Raw genomic sequence first — 10,514 nt, 5'->3', positions numbered from 1 at the left:
TCTTTTGACTGGAGCATTTAATTCATTTACATTTAAAGTAATTGATGATAGATATGAAGTTATTGCCAACTTATTTATATTTATACATATTTTTTCATTTTAAAGAAGTCCCTCTAACATTCCTTATAATACTGGTTTGGTAATGATGAACTCCTTTAGCTTTTTCTTGTCTGGGAAGCTCTATATGTGTCCTTCTGTTCTAAATGATAGCTTTGCTGGGTAGAGCGATCTTGGCTGTAGGCCCTTGTTTTTCATCACTTTGAATATTTTCTGCCAATCTTTTTTGGCCTGCAAAGTTCCTGTTGAGAAATAAGCTGACAGTCTTATGGGGACTCCCTTGTAGGTAATTAACTGCCTTTCTCTTGCTGCTTTTAAGATTCTTTCTTTGTCTTTAACTTTTGGCACTTTAATTATGATGTGTCTTGGTGTGGGCCTCTTTGGGTTCATCTTGTTTGGTACTCTGTGTGCTTCCTGGGCATGTATGTCTATTTTCTTCTCCAGGTTAAGAAAGTTTTCCATCACACATTGTGACGTATAGCTGATGTATTACAGAATTGTCCTCTTGAAACCTATGTAATTTCACTAACCATTGTCATCCTAATAAATGTTAATTAAAAAACAAAATGAAAGTTTTCCATCATTATTTCTTCAAGCAGGTTTTCAATTCCTTGCTCTCTCTTTTTCTGATACCCGTATGATGTGAATGTTGGTATGCTTGATGTTGTCCCAGAAGCCTCTTAAACTATCCTCATTTTGGGGGGGGGATTCTTTTTTTTCTTGGCTATTTTCATTGGGTGTTATCTGTTACCCTATTTTCTAAATTGCTTATTCAAACCTCTGCTTCATCTAATCCACTGTTGATTTCCTCTAATGTATTCCTTATTTCAGTTATTGTATTCTTCATTTTTGACTGTTTTTAATGTTTTTCTATCTCCATTCTTATGTTTCCTATCTTTTTGTTGAAGTTTTCACTGAGATCATTGAGCATCCTTATAACCAGTGTTTTGAATTCTGTGTCTGGTAGTTTGTCTATATTTTTTTCAGTTCTTTTTCTGGAGCTTTGTTCTGTTGTTTCATTTGTGGCATGTTTTTTTGTCTCCCCATTTTGGCTGCTTCCTTTTGTTTGTTTCTACATATTAGGTAGAGGGGCTATGTCACCTGATCTTAGTAGAGTGGCCTTATGTAGTAGGTGTCTGATGGGGCCCAGTGGTGTAGATTTACCAGTTCAATGTTTTTAATTGCCTTTTTTTAAAAGATTTTTTTATTGGGGAAGGGGAACAGTGTATTTCCAGGACTTTATTGAGGAACAGTGTGTTTTTCCCAGGACCCATCAGCTCCAAGTCGAGTTGTCCTTCAGTCTTAGTTGTGGAAGGCACAGCTCAGCACCAAGTCCAGTTACCATTTTAAATCTCGTTGCGGGTGGTGCAGCTCACCATCCCATGTAGGGGTCAAACCAGCAACCTTGTTAAGAACACATGCTCTAACCAACTCAGCCATCTGGCCGCCCCTCCGGGGGGGTTCAGTGGCAGCTCGTTGTCTTCAATGTAGTTGTAGAGGGCACAGCTCCCTGGCCCATGTGGGAATTGAACCGTCAACCTTGTAGCTCAGAGCTCACGCTCTAACCAACTGAGCCATCCAGCTGCCCTTTTAATTGCCTTTTTAGACATTGTTTCATGACTTCTAATTCTAGTCCATTTTATATTTGATATAGTGGGCTGTGTATCAGAAGACTAATGTTCTAGTCCCATCTCTGCTATTAACAGGTTGTGTGACCTTAAGCAAATCTATTCCCTTCTATAGGCATCAGTTGTATAAAATAATAAATAAATCTGACAAAATAGATGATATTTAGAATTCCTTTCACATACAAGAGTCTATCCTGATACATCAACTATACTATAGGCATACTAAACTCAGGCAGGTTAAAGTCATAATTCTACATAGCACTGGACAATTAGCACTCAGGCACAGTTATGAAGAGCTAGACTTTAGGTACCACCTTGGGTCCAATTCACTGGAGTTCCTGTGCTCGGACCCCAGATTTGCCTTGCCTTTTTCCTTCTCCAATGCTACCACTGGTGGCTTTTTTTCCCCTAGAACATTGGAAAACAAAAATCTCCATAACATCTCAGCTACTGTCTTATCCATATAGCAAGCCCATAACTGCTTTGTGATTGTCTAATAATTATTTACTGCTATCTACATGAGAAATTATGAAGGTGAAAAGGTCCTATCAGTGAATGGCCTCCCTTCTTAAAACATACTCACCCAAGATTTGAGCAGAGAAAAGCTCATAAAAAGGAACTCTTGGTGGACATGAGATGATGTCAATGACCAATATGCATAGTTTCATGCGCCTTGAGGAGAGTTCCCATTTTGACACATTTGTCTCACAGATGTATACTGCTTCCCCTTTAATATATGTGCCTAGTTGAGATTAAAAAACCCTTTCTGGATTAGGTGTAAATAGGCACAAGAGATCTTACTGGGGTGATGGAAATGTTCTAAAATTGGATTGAGGTGATAGTTGCATAACTTAGTAAGTTTATTTGAAATCATTGAACTGCACACATAAAATGAGTAAATTTTATAGTATGTAAATTATACCTCAAAAAATTGTTTATAAAAACCTTTCTATAACACCAGGCTGGCCCTCACATCCCTAGGATTCAGGGGAATTCCCACAGGTCCAACCTCCTAGCCCACGCCAATGCAGGAGGGTGCCCACAAAACCAACCTTCAGGCCAGCTCCCATGGCTCCATGATACTGGCCAATTCCTGTGGTCCAAAGTTTCCTCTAGCACCAAGCTGGCTTCCATGGACCCAGGCTCCTGGTCTATCACAGTACCAGGTCAAGTCCCACATTCCGAGGCTGCAAGTTTGTCCTCGGATGTCAGGACTCTCCACACTAAGTTACCAGCCCAACCCTAGTGGCCCCAGTGCCTGAACAATCCCTGTAAACGCAGGAACCAGGCCTGCTCACATGGATCCAGGACTGCAACCCACCACCACAGTCTCAGGCACGAGGAAGGACCCTGTGAACCCAAGCACCAGGTCTGCCCACCTGCTGACCCAGGCACAAGATCTACCTGCCTAAGAATCCCAGCAGCAAGCTCACATGGAAACCATCAGAAGGCCCACACAGAATCTAGATGGAGTGACTAGTGAAGGGATTTACCTACCAAAGAAAACATACATCAGTTTGCATCATGGTTCAAACCAAGTGGTCCCAAGCCTTGCGTAAGCAGCAGCCATCCGTGGCCCACACTGGAGTCCCAACACCCCTAAGAGGCTCCAGACCCAAGACTTCTAGAAGCTAGCCTTGGCCCACACCAGAGCCCCACCCAAGCAGCTCCACAAACAACACATGTAATAGGTGGCCTGAGGTGGCACTGGGGCACTGCCAAATCTACTCTCACTCTCTGGGTCCATCACTCAGATCAGCTTGTCAGCAGTAGTCATGGTCAGTACACACAGCCATCCTGAGGGTCAACCAACCCACAGATGTGCCCACAGCAATCAGCCCAACTACAACAGGAGGGCACACACAACCACACAGGAGCCACACCTGCAGCACCTGGTTCTGGTGACCAGGAAGGATTGGTGCTACTACGCCTCATAGGATACCTTACACATAAGGCCGCTCTTTAAAGACCAACAGACGTAGTGAATCTACCTAATACATAGAAACAAGCAAGAGAGACAGCCAACATGAGGGGACAGAGGAATATGTTCTAAACAAAACAACAGGACAATACTACAGGGGGAAAAAAACGAAATGGAGACAAGCAACATAGCAGATAAAAAGTTCAAAACAATGGTTTTACAAAGATGTTCAATGAACTTGGAAGAAGAATCAATGAACTCAGTGAGAACTTTAACAAAAGGATAGAAAATATAAAATGAACCAACAAGAATAGAATACAACAATTGAAATTAAAAAAAAAAAAAAAAACGAGAGGAAATTAACGGCAGAGGACATGATGCAGAGGAATAACTCAGTGATCTGGAAAACAAGGTACTGGAAATGACCCAATAAGAAAAACAACAACAAAATAATTTTTAAAAATGAGGATAGTTTAAGGGGTCTCTGGGACAACATCAAGCATACCAACATTCACAACATAGGGGTTCCACAAGGAGAAGAGATAAAGGGACAAAAAACCCACTTGAAGAAGTAATGACAGAAAACGTCCTTAACCTGGTGAAGGAAATAATAGACATCCAAATCCAGGAAGAACAGACAGTCCCAAACAAAACAAAGAGGCCCACACCAAGACACATCATAATTAAAATGGCAAAAGTTAAAAAGAACCTTAAAAGCACCAAGGAAAAGGCAGCTTGTCATGTACAAGGGATTAGCCCATTAAACTATAAGTCAAATTGTCAGCAAACAAGTGATGAAAGGAGAAAACCTATAGCCAAAAATACTCTACTCAGCAAGGTTATTCAGAATTGAAGGAAAGATGAAGAGTTTCTCAGATAAGCAAAAGCTAAAGGAGTTCATCACCACTAGCTGGCACTACAAGAAATGTCAGAGACTTCTTTAAGTGGAAAAGAAAAAGCCAAAAGTGAATATGAAAATATAGGAAAAAATCTCACTGATAAAGGCAAACATTTAGTAAAAGTAGTAGATCAGAGAATTTTAAAGCTAGTATGAAGGTTAAAAGACAAACATAGTAAGACTATGTGTAAATACAATAATGAATTAAGGGATACACACACAAAAGATGTAAAATATAATCACAAAAAATAAACATGGAGAGGTGTGTAAAAAATACAATGCTTTTAGAATGCATTGAAATTTAAGCGACCATCAACTAAAACAGCCTGCTATAAACATAGCTTGTTCTATATGAATCTCATGCTAACTACCGAACAAAAACCTATAATAGATACAGAGAGAGAGAGAGAGAGAGAGAGAGAGAGAGAGAGAGAGAGAAACTAATCCAAACAAATTACTATAGAAAGTCATCAATGTACAAGAGAAAAGAATAAAAGAAGAAAGGAACAAAGAGAAAGTACAAAAACATCCAGAAAAACAATAAATAAAATGGGAATAACTAGACACCTATCATAATTAAATGTAAATACACTAAATTCTCCAATCAAAAGACATAGGATGGTAGAATGAATAAAAATACAAAACCTATACATGTGCTGCTTATAAAAGAAACTCACAGACTGAAAGTAAAGGGATGAAAACAAAAGACATTTCATGCAAATGGAAATTAAAAAAAAAAAGCTGGGATAGCAATACTTAGACTAAAGAAACTTTAAAACAAAGACTGTAATAAGAGACAAAGAAGGGCATTTTATAATGATAAAGAAATCAATCCAACAAGAAGATATGAGTCTTAAAACATCTATGCATGTAACATAGGAGCACATAAATATGTAAAGCAAATATTGACAGACATGAAGGGAAAGACTGGTGGAAATACAATATTAGTAGGGGAATTTAACACCCCACTGATATCAATGGATAGATACAGCAGGCAGAAAATCAACAAAGTAGCACCCTGAAATGACACATTAGAGCAGATAGATTTAACAGATAATTTTAAAACATTTCACTAAAAAGCAGCAGAACATATATTATTTTCAAGTGCATATGGAACATTTTCCAGGATAGATCACAGGTGACAAAACGAGCCTCAATAAATTTTAAAAGATAGAAATCAAATGAATGTTGGGGTCCGGAGGAAAAATGGTGGCGTGAGGCAAGCCTCTGTAAAGCTCCCCTGGAATTTACAACGAATCGAACAACAAAACCTCCACAAATAACTCCTTGCAAAGCAGACAGGCAAGACGAAGAGGCCGACTACCGAAAACACTTACAGGTGGGAGATTCGTGCGAGCGGGGGGAGGAGGAAAGGGAGAAGTGCCGAGACGGACCTGCACGGGCACAGGACGCAGACCTAGCTCAGTGCTCCGAGCTCACTGCATCCTGGAACTACCGCAGCTGCGGGAGAGGGAAGAACTCGGACTGCTAGGGCTCCGCTTATGGCCCACAGGGCTGAGGGGGCAGCATATAACACGGCTGAATCCAACGCTCATGGCAGAGACCTCGGAGAAAAGACTGAGGGAAGAAGGCTGAAAACGGTGGTTTAAGCCCTCACTGCTGAGCAGAGAACGGAAGCCTTAGGCACTGAGACTAGCCGCCCCCTCCCTACCCTCCCAGAGCTCACCCAGACCCCACCTGCCCGGTGCTAGATACAGAACAGTAGTGGTGTCAGATCAAAAAAATAGAATATTTGCTGTTCTGAGAACTGTGGACCGCAGACACAAATTCGCAGCCCAACTAGTTCCGGTAAAGGGGAGCTGTGGAAGCAGGACCGGCTGGGGTGGTAGTCGCCACCATTGCTCTGGGAAACCTCTCACAACTCACCCCGCCCCTGAACCCACCTATCTGGGCGGATCCCTGCAGGAGTAAACAGAACCGCTGAAACATACAGGCTCTGAATCTGGTGCAGGAAGAGCTTTGGCACATCAAAAGCTCTCGGCATACCCACCGGGACACTGCGTCCTGTGACCTAGACGAAGTATTAACAGAGGAGAAGCCCGTCTCCCAGGAAATCCCCCCATGGTGTGAGAAGCTGGAATAGTGCAGAGAAAACATAGCAATACCATGTGGGAGAAGAAAAATAAGCTGCAGTCGGAGAAAAAATAAAACATTCTACCAACAAGTACTGGAAAACAAAAGAAAGACCGCTTCCTATCAACCTGTTGCAGAAGCCACTCCTGTAGATGTCTAGGAAGAGAAATAATAAATCAGTAATTGCCATGAATAACCAAGGCAACAAGACAGCTCAGAAAGAAAGTGAAAAATCTCTAGAAGGCAGTTAAAGATACAGAAATATGTGACTTAAATGACAGAGAATTCAAGATTGCAGTTCTGAAAAAAACTCAACGAGATGCAAGAAAACACAGATAGGCAGTTAAATGAACTCAGAAACACAATCAAAGAACAGCATGAGCATTCCACGAACGAGATTGAAATTTTAAAAAAGAACCAAATAGAATTTCTGGAGATTAAGAAATCAATAGAAGAAATTAAGAATAAAACAACCAGCTTAGGTAGTAGAGTTGACCAGATGGAGGAAAGAATCAGTGACATCGAAGATAGAAACCTGGAAATTACACAGATGGAAGAAGAAAGAGACTTGAGACTTCAAAGAAATGAAAGAACTCTACAAGAACTTTCTGACTCCATCAGAAAGAGCAATATAGAATAATGGGCATACCAGAAGGAGAAGAAAGAGAGAAGGGAACACAGAATATATTCAAACAAATTGTTAATGGGAACTCCCCAAACTTGTGGACAGAACTGGACCCTCAAATCCAAGAAGCAAATAGAACACCTAATTACGTCAATCCCAACAGGCCTTCTCCAAGGCACATTGTATTGAAGCTCTCTAAAATCAACGACAAAGAAAGAATCCTCAAGGCAGCTAGGGAAAAGAATAGGGTAACTCACAAAGGAAAGACCATTAGATTATCATCATATTTTTCAGCAGAAACTCTACAAGCCAGGAGGGAGTGGAACCAAATATTCAAACTATTGAAAGAGAGAAATCATGAGCCAAGAATAATATATCCAGCAAAGATATCCTTTAGATATGAAGGAGGAAAAAAGACCTTTCAAGACATACAGAAGCTGAGGGAATTTTCTAATACACGACCTGCACTACAAGAAATACTAAAGGAGGCTATTCGACCACCATCAACAGGGACAATTTGTGGCAACCAAAACTCAAAAAGGGGGAGAGAAAAGGCCTGAACCGGAATACGGGAATGGAGAAAGTAAGCGTGATGAAGAAAATGGAATACTCTAAATATCAAACTTTCTTTTACATAAACTTAAGGGTAACCACTCAAAAAAAAATCCAGAACTGAAATATATACTGTAAGAAAAGAAGAAACAGAGAGAAACAACATAGAATACCACCACACAGAAATAATAGACAACAACAAAAACGCAAAGAAACAATGGAGACACAGCCTTACCAGAAAACTAAAGATAGAATGACAGGAAATCCTCACATATCAATAATCACCCTAAATGTAAATGGACTGAACTCACCAATAAAAAGGCACAGAGTAGCAGATTGGACCAAAAAACTAAACCCAACCATATGCTGTCTCCAAGAGACACATCTCAGCTACAAGGACAAGCATAGACTCAAAGTGAAAGAGTAGAAATTGACACTCCAAGCAAATGGTACCCAGAGAAAATCAGATGATATCAGATGAAACAGACTTCAAGGTGAAAAAGATAACAAGAGACAAAGATGGACATTTCATAATGGTGAAGGGGACTGTGCAACAAGAAGACATAAGAGTCATCAATATTTATGCCCCCAATCAGGGAGCACCGAAATATACCAAGCAACTACTAACAGAAATAAAGGGAGAAATTGACCAAACCACAATTATACTAGGGGACTTAAATACATCATTTACAGCTGTGGATAGATCATCCAAACAGAAAATAAACAACGAAATAGCAGCCCTAAATGACACATTAGATGAAATGGACATAATTGACATTTATAGAGCACTTCACCTTAAAACATCACACTATGCATTCTTTTCTAGTGTACATGGAACATTCTCAAGGATAGACCATATATTGGGACATAAAATCAGTCTCAACAAATATAAGAAGATTGAAATCATACCAAGCATATTCTCTGATCACAAGGCTTTGAAATTGGATATCAACTGCAAAAAGAAAGCGGGAAAAAACACAAATTCATGGAGATTAAACAACATACTTTTAAAGAACGACTGGGTCAAAGAAGAAGTTAGAGGAGAGATCAAAAGATACATAGAAACAAATGACAATGAAAATACATCCTATCAAAATTTTTGGGATGCAGCAAAAGCGGTTTTAAGAGGGAAATTTATATCATTACAGGCCTATCTCAAGAAACAAGAAAACTCCCAAATAAATAACCTCATGTTACACCTTAAAGAACTAGAAAAAGAAGAACAAGTAAAACCCAAGGACAGCAGAAGAAAGGAAATAACAAAAATTACAGCAGAACTAAATGAAATAGAGAACAAAAAGACAGAAGAAAAAATTAATATGACAAAGAGCTGGTTCTCTGAAAAGATTAACAAAATTGACAAACCCTTGGCTAGACTTACTAAGATAAAAAGAGAGAAGACGCTAATTAACAAAATCAGAAACGAAAAAGGGGAAGTTATCACGGACACCACAGAAATACAAAGGATCATCCAAGAATACTATGAAGGACTATATGCCAGCAAATTCAACAACCCAGAAGAAATGGACAAATTCTTAGAAACATATAGCCTTCCAAGGCTGAACCATGAAGAACTGGAAAATGTAAACAGACCGATCACCAGTAACGAAATTGAATCAGTCATCCAAAACCTTCCCAAAAGCAAAAGTCCGGGACCAGATGGCTTCACTAGTGAATTCTACCAAACCTTCAAAGAGGATCTAATACCAATCCTGCTCACAATCTTCCAAAAAACTGAAGAAGAGACAGTACTCTCTAACTCATTTTATGAGGCCAACATTACCCTGATACCAAAACCTGGTAATGACAGTACAAACAAAGAAAACTACAGACCAATGTCTCTGATGAATACCGATGCAAAAATCCTAAATAAAATTCTAGCAAATCGAATACAACAATGCATTAAAAAGATTATTCATCACGACCAAGTGGGATTCATCACCGGGGCACAAGGATGGTTCAACATCCGCAAATCCATCAATGTGATACATCACATAAACAAAATAAAGGACAATAATCATGTGATTATATCAATTGATGTAGAAAAAGCATTTGACAAGATACAACATCCATTTATGATTAAAACACTTAATAAAATAGGTATAGAAGGAAAATACCTTAACATAATAAAGGCCATATACGACAAGCCCTCTGCTAATCTCATAATGAATGGTGAAAAACTGAAGCCATTTGCTCTACATTCAGGAACACGACAGGCTGCCCCTATCACCTCTGCTTTTCAACATAGTGTTGGAAGTCCTTGCCAGACCAATCAGGCAAGAGAAAGAAATGAAAGGCATCCAAATTGGGAATGAAGAAGTTAAATTATCACTCTTTGCAGATGACATGATGCTATATATAGAAATCCCTAAAGACTCCACCAAAAAGCTATTAGAAACAATCAACGAATACAGTAAAGTTGCCGGCTACCAAATCAACGCACAAAAGTCCATTGCCTTCCTATATACCAACAATGAAATCTCAGAAAAAGAAATACAAAAAACAATTCCTTTTGCAATTGCAGCAAAAAGAATAAAATACCTAGGAATAAACTTAACCAAGGATGTGAAAGACCTATATGCTGAAAACTATAAGACATTTTTGAAAGAAATTGAAGAAGACACAAAGAAATGGAAGGACATTCCGTGCTCATGCATGGGAAGAATCAACATAGTTAAAATGGCCATATTACCCAAAGCAATATACAGATTCAATGCAATCCCCATCAAAATCCCAATG

The sequence above is a fragment of the Rhinolophus sinicus genome, chromosome 18 (assembly GCF_057876585.1).
Source record: "Rhinolophus sinicus isolate RSI-liver-muscle chromosome 18, RSI-T2T, whole genome shotgun sequence".
Classification (NCBI taxonomy): domain Eukaryota; kingdom Metazoa; phylum Chordata; class Mammalia; order Chiroptera; family Rhinolophidae; genus Rhinolophus; species Rhinolophus sinicus.
This window is presented reverse-complemented; position numbering follows the sequence as displayed.